Source organism: Semicossyphus pulcher, unplaced genomic scaffold (genome assembly GCF_022749685.1).
Source record: "Semicossyphus pulcher isolate SPU_LCO1_2020_fin unplaced genomic scaffold, fSemPul1.0.p SCAF_17, whole genome shotgun sequence".
Lineage (NCBI taxonomy): Eukaryota > Metazoa > Chordata > Actinopteri > Labriformes > Labridae > Semicossyphus > Semicossyphus pulcher.
This window is the reverse complement of record NW_027211681.1, coordinates 22,522,685-22,542,816: the sequence shown is the minus strand read 5'-3', so window position 1 is coordinate 22,542,816 and position 20,132 is coordinate 22,522,685.

Below are 20,132 nucleotides of genomic sequence, written 5' to 3'. Positions count from 1 at the left end.
ACTGAAACTGGACTTTTGTTGCCAGGCAACCCAAACATTCTCCTGCACTCTATAGCTGTGTCTCAATCCACGGGTTGCCGCCTTCGAAGGATTCATAGCCTGTGTAGATGTTAAAGCCGAATTGAAAGGAGACAGTCTGGTCTACCCTTGCGTCACCAAACGCCGCTCCTGTTGCCAAGCAACAGCTAGCTAGCGAGGCTAACTTGCTAGCATAACTAATATTGAGTAAGTTAACCTCTTATTTTAAAGATAATTTGTTTTAAGGGCCCTTCCGTTTTCTTAAACATGTGTAACACTGGCTATTCGATTGAGTTTAAACTAAAACTTTTCCATTTTAAAGTGTATTCCTCGGCCGTTTAAAATTCTGCTATTTCATTTGTTTGAATTGACACGCAATGCATCTCGGGATACTTTGGGCCGTGAAGAAAGGAAGGAGCCTTTGAACTGGGACCGCCTTCGACGCACTTCTGTGACGCTATCGACCTTCAAATACGGCCTTCGAAGGCTGCAGCCCCTGGATTGGGACACAGCTATAGAGTGAAAAGTCCCAGTAATGTTGTCTCTATATCAGAACTCATGGAATGCCTCTTGTCCAATCAGATTACAGAACTAACTGTTGTATAAGAGCCTCTCTTCAGCTCTTTCCATACTCACAATGACAGTGCTAGCGTGCTTTTTCAAGTTTTCAGTGGGTATAATGTTTACCATATTCACCATTTAAGTTTAGGACCTTAGCATGCTAAAACCTGCTAATTAGCACTAAACACAGAGAACAGTTGAGTCTAAATGTCATTAGTTGTGTTGGTATCCAGACAAAAATGTCTATGTGTCTGACTATTTGAAATTTGATCTCATGATGCAATATGGAAAGTCAGATGATCACTGAAGTTATTAAAAATGACCCTGATGGGGACATTAATGTCTGTAGGAAATATTGTTATTCATCCAATGTTAAAGACTAAAAATCTGCCTCACTTGTCTCCGATAAAAGTCAGGGGATATCCAAAGTGAGTAAATCCGTCTTCTGGGAAACATAAATATCTGAACAAAATTTCATGGCAACCCGACAGTTGAGATATTTTAGCCTGGACCGAAGTGGAGGACGGCAGACAGGCCAAAATTCAACCATCCCTCGTGTCACGCCGCTAATGCGCCTACAAAGTCTGACGAAACAAGAATTTCATCACTGAAAATCTTCACTGTGGTAACCAGACTCACCACTCTGCATTCAACGCATCTAAAAAGCAACCGCCAAAATAAAAGCTGATTATCACCCTGTGCACATCTGCAAGAACGTGTGTGTGAATATGTATATGCATGAATGTGTGTGTGGTTCAGTGTGTGTGTGAGTGTGTCCATAATCTGGCGTAAATAATGACATCTCTGTCCCCCGTCTCCTCCGGTGCCAGCTCCACTAATTATTTATTCTTGGACGCTGTGAAGGTGTCAAAGCTCACACTCCTGCCTCTAAAAAACAGCCGTACCCTCTGCCTCACTGGCAGCGAGGAGCAGTAGCCTATCATGTGTTTGTGTACAATGTTTCTGTCGTATTTAATTATAAAATTTCATTACTAATCCTTGATTTTCAGGCCAATTCCCGACACATTTCCCTGCTTACCTCAAGTGGTTTTTAGTCAGGCAGATTGTTTTAGCTTCACCTGCTGAGATTTTGAGATCCATCCCTGAGATTTCTGTCTCAGCACCGTGGACCATTGCACCATTGTTGTGTGCATGAATTTAAACTTCATTTATCTCCACTGTATTGGGGTGAAGGCAGAAGTCTCACAGACTATTTTGAAATATCAGCCAAAAATATATCACGAGATATCATTTAATTGGGGTGAACCAACGCGTCATCTGTCTATCTCGGTCTATTTTGGGGCATCCTTTCTTTCAGGATGATATTTTGCATCGTCCTGAATGATTTGTCGTGTGTGGATTTCTGTCATTGAAATAAATACTCAAGCAACACTGAAAGATTGATCAGCCAATCCTATCACCAGACAAGAGATGCAACAAAACCCCACGTTACATCCAACATCTTTAAAATTCTGGCTGCTCACTTTCTTCACATGACAACAGCATGGTAAATGTATATTCTAGCTGAAGTATGGTTGGAGCCTGACAAGTCAACACTTTGTTAAAATCATGAAAAATGTTGGTTACAGATTCTTTTATAATTTCCCTCTGGATCAATAAAGTATCTATCCATCCATCCATAATCCAAAGTTATAAAGGAACACAGGATCTGGTCTCCTATGCTTAATTTCATTCTTGCTACAAGCACAAACTACTTCCAGCATTAGCACGGGCCGCCTAAATTGTAAATAGATAGGTGTCAAATTGTTACCCGACATCACCAGACCCATTTGCAAATACATATAACCAACAAACCGCTTAGTTTGGTTCCAAATTTTGCACCCAAATGCCCTTGGACACAACAGGAAAGACCTTCAACCAATTAGAGCAACAAAACAAGTCATGTAGCGGTAGGCTGCTAGGCTAGGTAGCTAGTTCCTACATCTAATTTGTTTGGCGTTGAGATCAGCATGATACACAGACATTTGCCACAACATGATTTAGTCCTCAACAGTCACCATCAGTGCGTAATGTCAGGTTGGTTCGTTAAATGCCGACACAAAAAACAAATTTTACACATTTGTGGCAGCCATCTTGGTTGTTTACGAAAATGCCTCAGCAGCGCTCCTATGTACACGCAAACCTCTACAATCACAAGTCGCTGGTGGAATGACTTACTTATATAAAGGTTTATTATTACCAAACTCCATTCGGCCCGCAGAGTCTCTTTCCACCTTTAAGAAAAAGCTAAAGATCCAGCTATATTGATGCTATTGATGATGATGACATTGGTCAGGTCGGACTGAAATCTGCCTGAACAAAAGGGGAATCAAAGTCATCTGCAAAAGCAAAATTAAACATGAGGTCACAGTTGGTCTGGTTGCCAAATGAGCTCACTCAGCCAAACAGGTGAAGCTGGCTGAGAACACCAACAGTAGCGGTTACAATATTAGAGTTTATTACTGACATTTCCATTACCTCTTGGTTAAAATGGGCAGGTTCAAATACAAACCCTGGACATTGGTGAACTGTAGTCGTATCTTTCCACTGATACAAACATCATTAGAGTGGGTGGAATTCAAGCAGCTCAAAATTAAACCAATTAAAACCAGTGGAGATCGACAGGAAGCAAAGACAGCACATCCTCAGCAGCCATCGCTGGAAACGTTCCATCATCTATTTTTCATTTGGTTCAACGAACGTCGTTTACAACGACTCTTTGTGTCTGTGTTTGCTCTTATGAATAAATGTTTGTGTTTGCATGCGAGCGATTTAAGAGACTCTCCATGTGAGTGTGAACAAGCTCCGAGGGGTTAGGAGGGAAAATAAGTTGAAAACAGGACACAATCAATACCATTTACCCACTAGCCTCGCACTGTGTGTGTGTGTGTGTGTGTTTACCTGAAGTGTGACTGCATTTAACGTGTCAAGTTGAGGAAAAACAACCAATTGCCTCTCAGCACACGCTTTATTGACCAGTGGAACACACACACACACACACACCTACACACACACACACACTGTGGGCTTATTGACTGGTCGGAGGGAGAAACGGGTTTAAGGCAATTAGAGTAGTGTACTTTCCGACAGAAACCCTCCGTGATGCTTCTCACCGCAGAGAGCCGCCTCCTCGTAAAGTGTGACTAATATCACATCAATGGACGGAAGTCAGACGAGACACAGTTTGTCATTATCACAGCTGCGACAAACACACACTGATATACCCTACAATCGTTCTTCTACTCTAGTTCTGAGTGCAGTGTATGTCAAGTGTGTTGTGCAGTACTCCAGTGTAAATGACTCAATGGTTGTTCTTTCTACTGTTTTTTAAAGCCAACGTTTTTGTTTATTAAGTGTCGATCTGAAGCTGAGTTAAGCCTGTTTACGGTTATGTTGTGAAATCAGCGACTTTTTGTTTAATCGGACAGGAACAATTTATTTTGGGGGGTCATGGGTCGTTTCCCAGGCTTCATTTCAACCAATCAGCCCTAATGAAATAACCATGATTGAGCTGGGGCCAGTTTAGCTCTGTGGTTACAGTACGAGCCCCATCAGCCCTTGATGCAGCGCCCCCGGGTTCGACTCCGATCCTCAGCCCTTCGCTGCATATCATATTTGGATTTTTTCTGCGAAAGTTGCCACAAACAGCCAGTCTGTAATACTGCAAATGCAAAGGCTTTCATCAGTGGGCCATAGGCTCAATCACCATTGTTATATTACACTCTGCCAATGAAAGGCGCCTGGTACTCCCATCCCAACAGGGCCCTAAGTCTCTAACTAGACTCTTCTCCTCAGTCGTCCCCAGGTGGTGGAACGAGCTACCAAATTCCACTCGGTCCGCAGAGTCCCTTTCACTTTCAAGAAGAAGCTAAAGACCCAGCTCTTTATGAACACCTCTGATACTGATGCTATGGATGATGATGATATCGAGGATGTACTTTATGCTGACTAGGATTTTCATGATGATGATGATGACTATGCTGACCTTGTTGATGTTGCTGATGATTATTAGAAAAACAAAAAAACCCCAAAACAAACGCCCTATACGCTGCCTGTTAGCACCAGTGTCCGGTTGCACTTGAAGCTGTTTGTTGGCTCTTACTGACTTCGTTCCCTCCTGTCTTGATCGTTGCTTGTGTTGTATTAACTCTCAGATGTTCGTCGCTTTGGACAAAAGCGTCTGCTGAATAAAATTGTAACATTGTGTTACCTGCAATACCGGCAATAGATAGTGACTAAACAGACATTTATTTACATGAAAATCAAGATTATTACTTTAAACATTGAGTGTGACTCTCTTTAATCAGATTTTTTTTATTTAAGCATTCTTCAGTCGGGTTGGCAGGGAGTTCTTTCGCTTTACTACTTCAGGAAGCCTCTTCTTCCTCCTTCTATATCAGCAGTTTGAAATCATCTAATTCTGTGACAAGTCAGCAACAAAACCTTTTCTGATCCGGCTCTTAACCTGATGTTAACATCGCAAACAACACGATCAACGAGCCACCACGAGTTTGCTCATTTCGTTCGAGCTGAGGAAGGTCAGAAGGTTAACAAGCCTGTGGGTGGAGAAAAGTCGGCTCTAGGCATCAACGAGCAATCAGATTTTCACGCTTGTTTGTATTTAATTTCAGCGCAAAAGTTTTCTAATTCTCTAATAAGGAAGACTACAGAAAGAAAAGAAGTGAAACAGACGCGTGCCTTTCGTTTTACTTCCTTTTCTGTCACTACAAACGGCTGCACCGCTGCTGTAAAAACACTCGACCACTAAACTGTTAAAACCAGAGACTCTCAGCTTCAACTGGTCAAAACAGAGCGAAACCCATCAGCCAGGTTTGTGACATTCTGAATGTGGGGTGAGGACACAAACTCATCAGAAGGGGGTCCGTGATCAAACACGGGACTATTTTGGGTGCTTGACATGAAACGGTGTGGGGGGCCCTTCATGTGAGAGCTGCGAGTGGTACACAGTCATTTCATCTCTTCATCTGACAGCGTGTTCAAGTAGCTTTATATTACCCAACCATGTTCACTGCTCAGTTAGACACACACACACACACACACACACACACACACACACACACACACACACACACACAGAGGGGAGAGGGAGAGACAGCTACATACAAATACGAGCGCTTACTGCTGTAATCCTGTCAGGCGGAGCTTTGCTGCTTCGTGCGGCCTGTGAGGGTCAACACAGACTGAGAGAGCGTGAAACACGGAGGAGAGACGCACACGCCTGGAAGAATGAATGCTTTTGTATATTACAAACAACCCTGTCTTCTAGAAACGCTGTGATGAAGGACAATCATAGCCTAAATTACGTTCAGAAGAATTGTTTGTGTGGTACCCAAACATCGCAGGGAGTAGGGCAGGTAGACGGCATGTATAATAAGAGAAGCACATGGGTCCTGGGTGTGAATCCTGAGAGGCCACATGTGGCTCCACAACTAAAGAGCTTTCATTCAAGTTTAGGTACAGATCGTGGTTTTGCTTTAAAGTTGTGTCTCAAGCCACTGTTGATTATTCTGTATGCACCAAGACCTCACTCTCTCCCTAGCCTTATGCAAGAGCTGCCAGTGCCTGGACACAACTGTATTCTGTGTTCACAACAAACATCATATATTGCAAGATTGGGTATTAAATATATTGAACATGTTTTGTTAATTTTGAGACTTCCAAAATAAAGATCTTTATTTATCACATGCTCAGACTGATCGGCAGTGAAGGAATAAAAATGAAAAAATAAATAAGTGCAATGTTCAGTGTGTGTGTGTGTGTGTGTGTGTGTGTGTGCATCATGTATCCAGTCACAACTATTTAATTTGTCTAAAGCAACGTACATCTGAGAGTGATCACAACACGACATTTCCTCGTTTCTTTAATAAGAAACGTAATCTAATGCGCTTTGCATTATGGGATACAGCAGGCAAGGTAGACTGGTCCGATGCATACTGGAGATTTTTTTCCGAATCAGTACGACATCAGCAGTTGGCATACTGCCCATTTTGCTTTTGTTTGCTTACTACATGCTACACTCTGGCCAAATTTCCAACACAGCAAGAGAGTCGCGTCAGTGGAGGTCCAATATGCTCCATGATCTGCCATTGGGATGTTGTATCTCTCTCTCTCTCTCTGTTGTCTTATACAGCTGCGAGAGACGACTGCAAAACATTTAATAATATACAGTTATTAATACAGTTACTTTTTATTATTACAATACAGCTGTCACTGTAATTGCCATCGTTATTTTTTTCAAAGCTTAATGTTGCAAATATCTTATTGTACTATTGTTATTATAATAGGCACTTTAATTGGCATTTAACCCATGCACACTAATATTTGCGTTATCTTGTATTAGTCGTTTTGAGAAAGCCTTCTCATTCAGTCACTGAGACAGCAGAGGACCCGTGTCAGGGTCGGCCTGCATTAGAGTTGAACCTGGCTCATCTCTGACGGCAACACGCGGCGTTGTCATCCTGCAACATGGAGCGGAACAACTCAAGTAAGCTCCTGGTAGATTAAATGGACTGTACTTATGTATCTCTGTTCTAGTCTTGCTACCACTCAAAGCTGCTTTTACGCTACATGTCACATTCACACACACGACGAAGTGCCAATTTCCAATCAGATCTATGCCAATTCATACCTGCTGGCTCTGCCACGGGGAGCACTTTGGGGTTCAGTGTCGTGCCCAGGATGAGCCAAGGACACTTCTGACTGTAGCAGTCAGGGACCGAACCCCCCACCTTCCGATTGAGAGACGACCGACTCGACCCCTGAGCCACAGCTGCTCCCCAGGGTTGCCAGGTCTGTGTGACAATACAGTACCGACAAAAAAGCTTTTGTATTATCTCCAGCCACACGTGCTATCCATTCTTTGATTCTGTTTTCACTTTACCAGTCCGTTGTGTGTAGTGCTGAATGATATGGAGTCCGTTTGGTAGGATTTGGGTATAAATGATTTCATCTAAAATAATACTAGAAAATTAAGGATTTCTGTTTATAGATAGCCTATTATTCATGTAATTTGCATGCAAAACAGGTCTACCCAACCAGCGGACAAAAATTTCCACCCGCGGCAACACTTAAAAAGTACCCAGCAACCCTGCCGCTCCCCCAAGATTACTTTGATAGATTTACCTCCATCTCGCTATGACAGAGAATTTACCCTGTAAAACTTAAACATTCTTCCTCATTGAACTGTTAAGATGCTTCAAACTTGTGAGTCGGTGGTGGATGCTGCGGACACAGGTTGATACGTGGCCCTAAATATAAACAAAATGCTACTTTTATGATTATTCTTCCACAGTGAGCATCATTTTTAGCCCATATGTGTATTTGCAAATGTCTTTTATAAGGTTAATTTGTACTGAGGATGCATATCGAGTGGAATCCGTTCATATACAAACCAACTGAAATCGTACTTTTTACAACTTTCTGTGGACTTTTTATAGTTATTTAAAGTTTAATGTTATTTCTTTATCACTTTTTATGAAGTTTTAATATCACGCGTGGCCGTGTTTGCATTTCTTTAATATCTAATTGTAAAAATAAATAAAATAGTCGCCTCCTCTCCCTCCGTCTTCTCTCTCTCTCTCTCCGTGTCGTCTCTTCTGTGTGAAACGTCGCCTCCTCGGGGAGAACTCGCTTCAGTTTGTGTTTTATAAACATTCGAGGAAAACGCCCACGGATCCCATGAGTGGGCGGCTCCCCGCGCCCTCACCGTCACTCTGTGCACGTCTCCATATCAACACAGAGCAAACTCACACACACAGATCGCCTCATCGGAAAGTGTGCGCGCGTGCTCGCGTTAACACACACACACAGGCGCACTAACCTGTCAGTCGTCAGGAGGAAAGAAAAGCCAACTGAGACATGGAAGTGCAGGAAAACATTTCATCCTTATTACCCTGTTATTCTCTCTCTCTCTCACACACACACTTTTCTGTATTTCTGTTTTATCATTCTCACCTTTTTTCATATTTCTTTCTCACGAGGGGCCTCTCCCTCTCTCTCTCTCTCTCCGTCTCTCTCTCTCCCGCCCTCCCCCTCCTCAACTTAATCTCTCTCCCTTTTCTCTTCCTCGGTCTTTTCCTCCCCTCAAGGTGTCTAAGCTGTGAGACATTTAATCGCGGCGGTAACGGTTTCATATCTGGAGCAGAAATCAAATAATGCCAGATGATTTACTCCCCCTAGCAACCAGGGAGCAGGGCCCTAGCAACCGACCCAGACCTAATCAGGTTGAAAATATTTCAATTATTGTGTTGATTCTAGGAGGTGTGTGTGTGAGCAAGTATACTGTGTGTGCATGTGTATGTGTGTGTCATAGATGGTATAAATAACGGACGTAGGCACTGTGACGTCAACGCCTCGAGTTCGGGAATCGGCCGCCGCCATGTTGGTGTTCTGGAGCCAGAAGTGACCATACCTGAAGAGGAGCGAGGGGTTTGCGATGTCTACCACCATGGCTGATTCATTAGCTTAGCATTAGCATTAGTTTCCCCTCATGTTTCCCCAGAGGAGATTCTTTTTGTTGGTGGTGACTGCAGTTGTTTATTTATCAGACGACAGAAGTAGCCGACTCACTGCTCGCTCGCTGGCCCACATCTCCGGTGAGAGAGCGGCAGGTGAACGACTCCTACCGGGTTAACGTAAAATAACCCGTCCTCTCATCACTACGGTCCGCCGTTATCTCTGCAGGAGAGAGCCAACAACAAACCAGACTCATGTGCACAGGCCGATGAATAAATACATGTATGACAAACACTGGACAGGCTAACAATCAGTATATCAATACAATAATAGAATTTAACTCACAGAAAAGCTGGAGCTCAGACTTCTTGCACGGCCAGAAAGTTCCCGGCTCCTATGATTTAAGGCTTATTATCATTTAAACTTATGGGTTATATAAAAATTCACCCCTGTACAGGTCTCTGGAATCAGTTAGAGAGCTAAAACATGCGGTAAAGGTGTTTATCTGCTGTTAAAATGGGCCCTAATGGGGACTGACTCACTGTTGGAGCCAGCCTCAAGTGGACACTCAAGGAACTGCAGTTTTTTTTGCACTTCCTTCTCTTTACTTTGTCTTTCAGCACCGGAGGTAGCTGCTTGTTGTGTGAGAGTAAAGATCAGCCCGCTGCATTTGAATGATGTCAGACGGCATCGATCGGGGGACGTTAGACGAGAAAGGAAAGCACGTAGTGTCATGAAGAAGTGATCAAGTGCTGTTATGATGGAGACATTAGAAGGATACAACAACACATGGTCATCCTGGCTCCGGTAGTGTAACAGTTGGCATGCTCTGTGTGTGTGTGTGTGTGTGTGTGTGTGTGTGTGTGTGTGTGTGTGTGTGTGTATGTGTGTGTGTGTGTGCTGGCAGAGGACAGGATCCAAACTCCAGGGTGCCAAAGGACCAAATCGAGCTTCACTTTCACTCTATCAGACACAGTCGCACTGTACGCCTGTTGTGTTGGAGCTTTAGAGAAGGTGTAAGTGTGTGTGTGTGTGTGTGTGTGTGTGTGTGTGTGTGTGTGTGTTTGCTGGAGGACAGGGGGAGCTTTATTGAAGGTTTGCACAGCCAATCGATAAGTGTGTGTGTCTGTATGTGTGCACACAGATCTCTGTACTTAGACTACACACACACACACACACACTCGGTTGCCAGTTTATGAGGTACAGCTTAATAAAGCTAATGCAGTCTGATACTTCTGTCCTGCAGTTAATCCTCCCTTCATGAAGGTTTTAATGTTTATTTTATGTTAACAGTGTTTAAGAGGTGTTAGATTACTGTTTACTCGCAATGCTTGCAGAGAGCGGAAAAGCAGCCGCTTAGCTCCGCCTACCCTCTCTGGCAGACCAACCACTGCTGGGTGATGGAAAACGCATCACTAACTGTGTGATTATTTCCGTAAAAGTGGCACCAGACACCCGGTCTCTAATAAAGCAAATGCAAAGGCTTTCATCAGTGGGCCAAAGCTGTGAACCCACTTCTTCTTCATGTTTCGGTCGACAACCATTCCTCTGCTTTTAAGCTAAGGCTAGCTTACGGTAGCATCCACCGGTAAAAGCGGAGCATTATTTTGCCTCGTAGTTTATGTATTTTACCATCTGTGATAACTAAATCGTCAGAGACACTTTACAAAGACACGGAGATCAATACAAAGACAACTGAAGGTGTTTGTCAGACTCAGAACATTTAAAACAGCACTGCAGCATATTGTAAATAGGAGATGTTGAGCAGTTGCGAGCGCGTAGATGGTCGAGCGAGCGCTCGAGACTGCATTTGTGTGCGCTGAGCGGAAATGCTCCCTCACGGTGACGATCCACTCGTGGATACTGTCCTGTGCGCTCTCAGATCAGTTTTACGCTCGCGGTTACTGTTTTGTGCACTCGTATCATGTGCGTGCGAGTTTTGACACTAATTAAACGCCATGGACAGAGTGTTGTTGCAAGAAATGTGTTAGCTTTATGTTGTAATCCTTTTAATTGATTATCAAGACAAAAAAACGCAGAATTTTCTCTGTTTATGCTCCATAAAAGCAAGGATTGGTTTCATATATCATTCTTAATTTAAAACCCAACATTTAAAGACGTAACATTTGGCACAGGGAGAGTGTTAAGTGGCTTACTTCACTATTTTTGTTTTTTTATCAAAGATTATTTTTTGGCCTTTTATGCCTTTATAAGAGAGAGAGGACAGTGGATGGAAACAGTGGGGACAACATGCGGCAGAGGGCCGAGGGTGGGAGTGTAACCCAACTCAATGCAAGCCTTATAATCGCCTGACAATGAACAACAAAATGCATCTACAGGTCACTCAGAGAGGGCCACAATTACTGTAATGATAATAATATAATGATTGAAATATTCTCTATCCTCTGTGCGGCCGGTGAATCTATGTTAAGTCTCTGGTCTCACACAGAGGGACTCTTGATGACGTTAATGCTCATGTTTTGTGCACTTTTATTCCAAAGTTTGTCACGACTGTTAGAGCAGCCGATGACTCCACAGGTTCTTCCCAATGTCCTTTACAAGCTTGTCAAAAGTAAAGTTACCGGGAAAGTAACGGTAAAAGTAGAAAATTGTTCACGTCTGAGGACGGCTTGCATTCAAACGTGCGGATGTTGTAGGCCATCGCAGTAACGGCGGCTTGTCAACTTCTGGTAATTCCCCGGAATCATGAATACACAACACGAAAGAACTCCAACTGAAACACTCATGTAGTCATGTCTGATTACTTTTTATGCCTTTATTTTTTAGGGAGAGGACAGTGGATAGTGGCGGAAATGGGAGAAGAGAGAGAGGGGATGACACGCAGCAAAGGGCCGAGGGTGGGTGTTGAACCCGGGGGCCGCCGCATCGAGGACTATGGCCTCTGTACATGGTCGCCGATTTATTCGCTGAGCTAAACCGGCGCCTGGTGCTTCATGTTTTGTGGTAATTTATTTCATTGTTATCATAGTAGACACATATTTTGTGTTGTGTATTTGTTGTTGAGTTCTTTGTATTTAAAGGCCCATTGAAAATTAGTTATAAATGCTGCAGTGTGAAGCATCAGTTTACCTGCATCGACTTGTCCCCATAATAAACATGAAGTAAATAAATAGTAAAAGACAATTTAATCAACAAATCGTTAGTTGTAGCTCAGTTGCAAACTATTAATGTGCGATTTTCTCCTTCTGGACATTGTTTCTGCTCTTTAATTTTCTATTTCTTTCTGTAATAATGAGGAAGTGTAAGAGGAGCGCAGAGGAACAATGCAAGAAGACGACGAGTGGGGGAAAAAATGAACCGCTCTAATCTAATCTGCTTTTCCAACGTCTAATTCTGTGATGGTAATTATGCCTGACAATTGGCCTTTAGGGACGAGACGAGTCTCCGTCACCGGCGTTTGGTGTTTGGATGGCAGAGGGCGACGGAGTAGACAGACAGACACACAAACCGCGAGACAGAAGAGGAGAGAAAGCTCGACAGAAGGAGAGAACGAGGCCCGTTTGAATGACAGAGAGAAATGGATGTAAAAATGGGCTTTTGAGAGATTATGAATTTACATATCTTAATAGAGAAATGCATGCTGCGGCTGCACAGCTCATCTGCAGAATTACAGAACGTATGTGACCTGATTGTGTGCGTCTCTGCGTGCGCGTGTGTTTGAGAGAGACGTTCTGGGCTGGGTTTGTGTGGACAATAACAGACTCATATTTTAAGGGTCGCTCTCCTCTGAAGTTGTCATCAATGATCAAAATAGTTTGAGTGATTTCAAACTAAATGTCATTTTTTTTCCCCAAAAGCATTTTTAAGAGCTTTTCACTCCAAACTCAGCGAGGCCTCAGTGCAGCTGGGAGACCAGTTCAGATTGTTTTCACCATACTGACGAGTATTGTCCTGAAATATTCTCAATTGACATTTAAAAAGGTTACACACAGTTTTAAAAACAAATCTACACGTGCTTTAAGAGAGTTGTTTCAGACCTCTAAATCGCCCACACCTCTAAAGTGATTTTGTTGATCTGGTCACAGCGTAAGAGAAATCCGTACCGGACTGGTTTCATATTTTTAACTTGCTAAACAAATCTACAAAGTACTTCAGTGATACAAATGGAATGTTGTAACCATGACGCCTCAAAGAGCGTTGTGTTGCAAAGAATGAGTACGATGGATCTTGTGTCCGGTGCAAGACACGAAAAACTGTGACGCAAAAAAACGCCACAAAATGGGCGTAACTGTGGAACACGGATGGAGCTGCTCGGGCAGCTGCAGCTGAACTTTGAAGAAATAATCAGCATATTTCAACACTTCAATCCAACATCAGTCAATCAAATTTTATTTGTATAGCAACTCATAACCAAAGTTATCTCAAGAAGCTTTAAAAAAAGAGCAGGTCTAGACCTCTGATAGCTACTACGCTAGTTTACCGAGCTAGCTAAAAAGCAAACGTGCAGCTGATTGTGCACTTCTGGCTTAAAGGGACAACACAGTTGGTAGACTGAGCTTATTAAAACAGCTTTAATTTATTTTCACTTATAAAAACCTTTGTAACTTCCTCGAATATTTTTTTCCCCTTTAAATATTTAACCTGCCAATTTTCGTGGTAGAAACAATATTCACTGCCAACCAGGGCTAAAGCTAGCTAACAGCTAACATCCATCTATTCAACCGTTATCTTTACCACTGATTCTGTCAGGGGTTTTGAAGGCGGTTGAAAATGTGAAAATGATCTCAAATAAGTTGGTTATGATTGTTATTTCAGTCAAAATGTTTTCTCACCACAAACATGTCCAGTATTTATTGTAGCGACTATGATGGTAAAGTGCAGCTAAGACGCTAAGTGGGCTCGTTACTGTGACGCGTCCGTATACACAAGAATCAGTCCAAAGTCCAGATGCGTTTAAACGTTTATTAAAAAACAAAAAAGGAAAATGTAACGTGGCGTGACGGTCTACAGGAAATGTCTGAGCCTAACTCGCCCTCTTTGTCTGAACTCAAAGTTACGCTAACTGCCCTGCTGTCTTTGTAGGCTAAACATCACAACTGAAAATACACCAACTGCTCTTTATTCCTCCACTGTACTCGTCTTCACTTCACTTCGTTTGGCAAACATTTTTTCTCTGATGATCGCGCTAAGAGGCGAAGAAGATAAACGGCCACAAAGAGTATGTCAGGAGGTTTTCTTAATGTGGAGGTCAAACGGAGAATAAAGTGTTGATGAGAAGACAGATGAGACACTTCTGCCAATCAGTGCCATAATCACACCTTTCCAATTTCCTCTTTACGTTACAAAGACTACCACCCGGCTATAGGTACGACCGCCTCAGTGTTCAAGTGTGTGAGCGAGAGAGCGAATGAGTGTGTGTGTGTGGGTGTGTGTGTGTGTGTCAGTAGGAAGGGCAGCTAGGCGTAAAATTGAGTCCAGATTCATTAGGTTCTGTGAGCTGAGCTGCAGTTGGTTTAAGTGATACATTTCCTCTGGAAGTGGAGGTGTGGAGGTGTGTGGGTGGATGGGTGTTATGGGGGGGGGTCGGTCGTACGTTACGGGTCCCTCTCTCTGTCCCACACCTGTGCACGGACACACATATGCACACACACACACACACACACACACGAGTATGAGACAATTTAGAGGCCTTTATTCTATTTTCTCCCTCCTCTGTCTCAGTGGTGAGTGACACTGTAAATCTGAGCCAATTTCCTCCTCTAATCATCATTAAAAAGCGCAAATTACTCCACTCTCCATTAAACACTCCCACACGCCTGCTGCTATTACTTGCTCTGCAGCCTTTTCCACACACAAGCAGACTGAGGCCGGGCGTCTGCCGAGCTTTATTCTAACCTCCCTTTATTCATGAGATAAGAGCCAGACACCAGCATATGTCATCAAACAGAAAACAACACGCTGCACTGTGTTTCACTGAACAGCAGGACCCAACATTTCAATCTCTCGTGCTTCCAGTGGAACGTATTTTTTGTGCCTCTTTTAATACAAAATAGTGACTCACAGCAGACGCAGACCTCACCTGAGAAGGTGATTGCATAGAGAGTGATGAAACAAGTCGTCCAAACAGCAACAACAAACGTGTATACATCTGAGATGATGCTAAAGGCTAATCACTGGAGTTAGCATAACGTACAATGACCCGGAATAAGTCAGAAGTCAAGAATCGAAGCATCACTGAGTATTCAGTTTGATGTGTACTGACAAAATGTCTTCAGACTCATACAGAGCAGATCTTTTTTAACCAGTAATGATCATTTTTCTTACAGATTTTCTTAAACCAACAACCCGGCCTGATGTATTCAGGAGTTCAAATAGATCTGGTGTCGTGCCTGTGAAATAACCCGACTTACCGCATTACACAGTGACACGAAATATGTTAATACTGTGTCGCAGGGAAACAAAGCAAATGCAGAGTGTAAGTGAGGAATGTTATAATAGTGAAACAGTCAGTTAAAGTTATAATCTCAAAGATCTCCGTTTCATTCTCTTTGGCGACACCTATGGTGATAAACAGTAATTGCGGGAGCACACTTCCCAGATATCCAGACAGTGTTGCATGTGTGACGTCCACGGTTGGCTCCGGTTGTAACTCTTAATTTTCCTCGCTGACGGTCGCTTTCCTTTTCAGACTGTTTGCTTCATCTGAGCGTCCAATTTGTTTCTTTTTCTTTGGATTTTCACTTATTGTTGAAGTTGTATCTGTAGTCATCCATCTTTTCTTTGTTTGTTCAGCCATAGTAGATTACCGTTTACTCGCAACACTTGCAGAGAGCGGAAAAGCAGCCGCTTAGCTCCGCCTACCCTCTCTGGCAGACCAACCACTGCTGGCTGATGGAAAACGCGTCACTAACTGGGCGCCGCTTGTGATTTTTTCCGCTAAAGTCGCCACAGACACCCAGTCTGTAATACTGCAAATGCAAAGGCTTTCATCAGTGGGCCATAGGCTCAATCACCATTGTGTTACCTCATTCGGCGATAGATAGTGACTTAACAGACATTTATTTAAATGAAAATCTTCTAGATTATTATTCTAAGTTAGGTTTGGGATCCGAAAACATCAAGTTTTTTTTATATACAAGACACAAATACGGCCTCCTTGTTTAGAGTCTTGTGTTTTTTTTGACCCATCCATCAACCTGGATCTCCTCCTGAGGCAGACTCTGTTTCTCGTCCTTTAAAACCACCTGGCTGTCTCAAGTTTTTCTTAAAATTGTACAAACAAGAAAAATTCTTACAATGGATAAACATTAGTGTAAAAGTTGTGCTGACTGTTGCACCAAAATATTTTGTTACCACAATGAAATGTTGTAATACTGGGTTGTAAGGTACGAATATGTTGTGTGACCTGTAAAATGTAACAATGACTTATAGGCCTTATATTTCCACCTTACTTTGATGACCACTTGGTCCCACCATCTTTAGAGGAAGCTAGAGCGTGGGGCTGAAAAAGCATGTGTGTGTATCCAGCCTTTTTCTTCATGGCATCTCCTGTATTCAAATAATTACCACAACTGTTTTGGCTCGTGTTGCTCTGCAAATAACAGCCTAGCAATAACAGCTGCTAGTTCAAACGTCTAATCTTGCTTTACAGTAATCAGTCTTTGCACTTTTTATGCATTTGATTTTTCCATTGAGGTTCCATATTAGATATCAGACCATCTCCTTACAGCGCTCGTGTATTTTGTCTCTTTATTTTATTTTTTTTCAGGTGTTTGGCCGGATGTTGTGCTAAACATTTGATTGAGCAAATATGTGAGTATATAAGTTATGGGTACAGTTGTTCCTTGTGGCTCACAGTTGTTTTTTTGATAACACTTTTGTGCATGTTGTAACCGTTCTCAAATTTCTTCCAAAATGCAAAGTACAAACAGTCAGACTTCACCTCTCTGCAAATAATTTCTCCAACTTCAGGAGGTGTCTGCAGCTGACTGGCAGAGTTTCAGGGCTGGCCTGCAGCAGAGGATGATGGGATTTCCTTATTGAATATTGTACGTGTGACAGTCTCATTTCTTGCCCCTGGCCTGAGTACAGAGCGGCAATATTCTTACCCACCAAATTCATTTCAGACTTGCGTTTTAGCCCAAAAATACACTCCAAGTATTTATTGGAGAGCCTGGACGGACAAATTAATGTCCTCAAAGGTCGAGTGTTTTTTGAGCATTAATAGAAAAAAGTTGGTTCAGTTTATCAGGTGTCTGTTTTACACTTTCACACAACTTTGTCCGAGGAAATAACCTCCAACTTTTTGCCCAAACATGATCACAATATAAACAAAAAAGGATTAAATAAGTTAATTGTATTCCTGCAACAGTTTAAAAATGCACAATTAGCCTTTAGCCAAACAGGTGATAACAGTGCACTCTTCTTCTTTTTATTTATTTCTCAAAGGGTCATATGTGCAATAAAAATCTGTCAATGTGCAATAATCTCTCACCACAGTGCAATAACCTAATACCACAGTGCAATAACCTAATTTAGTTTAATTGAACTATTACCCACTGTTTACTTGTACATTTTCTAAGAGTGTATATTTTATATATTGTGTTATCTAATTTTGTACTTTTTTATATATATATATATATATCGATAGATATATATATTTTGATCTTTATTTTTTACCCTCTGTGTGCTGATTCTTTCCTATTGTATTGTACTGTATAAGCTGCTGGAGACTGAATTTCCCAGAGGGAGTCATCCCAAAGGGATCAATAAAGTTGAGTCTAAGTCTAAGTCTAAGTCTTTATGTGTTTTCCTTCTCTTAGCGCAGCTTTAAGTGTGCCTGTCTGCGGCCCAGATGGAGAAGTGACTCAGACTTGTGCCATATTGAATGCTGAGGTGTCAGCTCTCTCACTCTCGCTCCCTGACACGTTCGCTCCTTAAGGGAAAGTCATAAAGAAGCTTTTAACTAATGGAGAGCACCCCGGTGAGCCGAGCGCAGCTGTCCCGTCATTAGCCCGCGTTTGTTTTCACAGTTTGTTTGTTTGTTTCTGAGTGTTTTTGCACCTGCAGCGCAGACGCGAAGGGTCGTGAGAACGGCTCAGGGAGACGATACGGTCACGTTAGACTATCAGGGGAGCAGGGACTCTGAAGGGCCTGGACAGATCTACAAGGGGAGGGTCACATAATCGAGTAGGGTTGTGAGTAAGCTAATCTGCTAGCATGTCAAACGCAATATTTTTTCTTAGCAGCTACAGATTAGACACTACTTCTGATTTCTGACCTCTTACAGTCAAATATTCCTTCAGCCAGACACCCTTTGTGGATGACAGAAACGTTCAAAAATATCATGTTATAAAATAACTTGAATAGTGAATCAAGATGCTACAGCCATGCTAGCAGTTCTGTGAGGCTGTAATCAAGTAGAGCAGTGTGTTTAGCTGAATGTTAAAATTAACACACTCATGTGTTCTCAGTGACGGTGCTGTTTCAAGATTTCAAGTCTTTACTGTCATTGTGCAAGACAACGAAACAGCAGAGCATCTCCCTGAGCTGCGGAGTGCAGAAAAAGATGAGATCAAAACAGAATAAAGATATAAAACAGAATAAAACAAGAATAAATAGATATAAAAATATACAAATAGTTAGCTACTTGTTTACACATAGTTTAGTGATTTGCAATCTATCTGTAACCTACTGAGCAGTGATGATCTGATGCAGCTTATTGTCCTGTGAGAGAAAGGCATATGCAGAGCAACGAGTCTGATCTCATGCTAACATGCTAACGTTTAGCTGGTGTAATGTCTCTGATGTCTTTGTTGTCGCCCTCTCAGTCCTAGGGCCAAGCTTTTTCTTTGGACTCACTTATTTTTGAAGTTGTATCTGTAGTCATCCATCTTTTCTTTGTTTGTTCAGCCATAGTAGATTACTGTGTACTAACACCTGCAGCCGCTTGGCTCCGCCTACCCTCTCTGGCAGACCAATCACTGCTGGCTGATGGAAAACGCGTCACTAACTGGGCGCCGCTTGTGATTTTTTCCATGAAAGTCGCCACAGACACCCAGCCTGTAATACTGCAAATGCAAAGGCTTTCATCAGTGGGCCATAGGCTCAATCACCATTGTGTTACCTCATTCGGCGATATATAGCGACATTTATTTAAATAAAAATACCTTAAATTACTTTAAAGCCAGGTGGTTTTTTTCCATGTATTTGCTGGTTGTCTTTTCACAGCATGCTACAAGCTAGCAACGATACCAGGAAGTAACCCACTGACATCCTGCTGTCCTGTGCTGCCGTGCCTTCTTGGCGATCCCTTTACAGTCTCCTGTACGGAAACAGCACAGCGTGCTCGAGTGTGTTTGTGCATGTTTGTGCTACACAAGTAGAGAGAAGATTAAGAAGTTCTAATCTCCTCCAGGTTGGTGGCAAGGCCCAGTGTGTGTTTGTGTGTGTGCATGCGTGTGTGTGTGTGTGTGTGCTCTCAGTGCAATGATAACAGCTCCTACTAGATAAGCAGTAGTAGGTCCCTCTGGTATGTCTACATGTGCATGGCTCACTTTAGCGCCCGCGTGTGTGCATGAGCACTACAGAAAACACGAGTCACAACATCTGAAGCTCAGAACTGCAGGCTGATGATGTGACAGAGACGCAACATGACAAACAAACACAACAGTAAGTGATGAATGACTTGTTTCTCCCCCTCTCCTCCTCCTTCCCCTCCTCCTCCTGTAATCACTCCCCTCTGAACGCTCCGTATATAATTCAGTAGCAATTCTCTTCCTCTCCTCCCTCCTCCTCCTCCTCTCGGGGAGACACAATGAGATATGACATTTCATTTGAGTTTCTCGCCACCCTGCGCCCTCGCTCCGAGAAATAAATAAATATTTCATTAGCGGGTTGAGAGGAGGACGGAATAAAGATGCGCGTGTGCGCGCGCACACACGGAAAACTGCGCGGGAGCACACAAACACGCACGCTACAGAGGCGGAGGGAGAGGCGATATAAATGCATTTACACATTCATGCTCACACACAGGCCTCGCTGGTTAAACAAGCAGCCCTACACACACACACTTACTTAAATACACGAGGGTTTTGGTACATGGAGGACCAATGCAA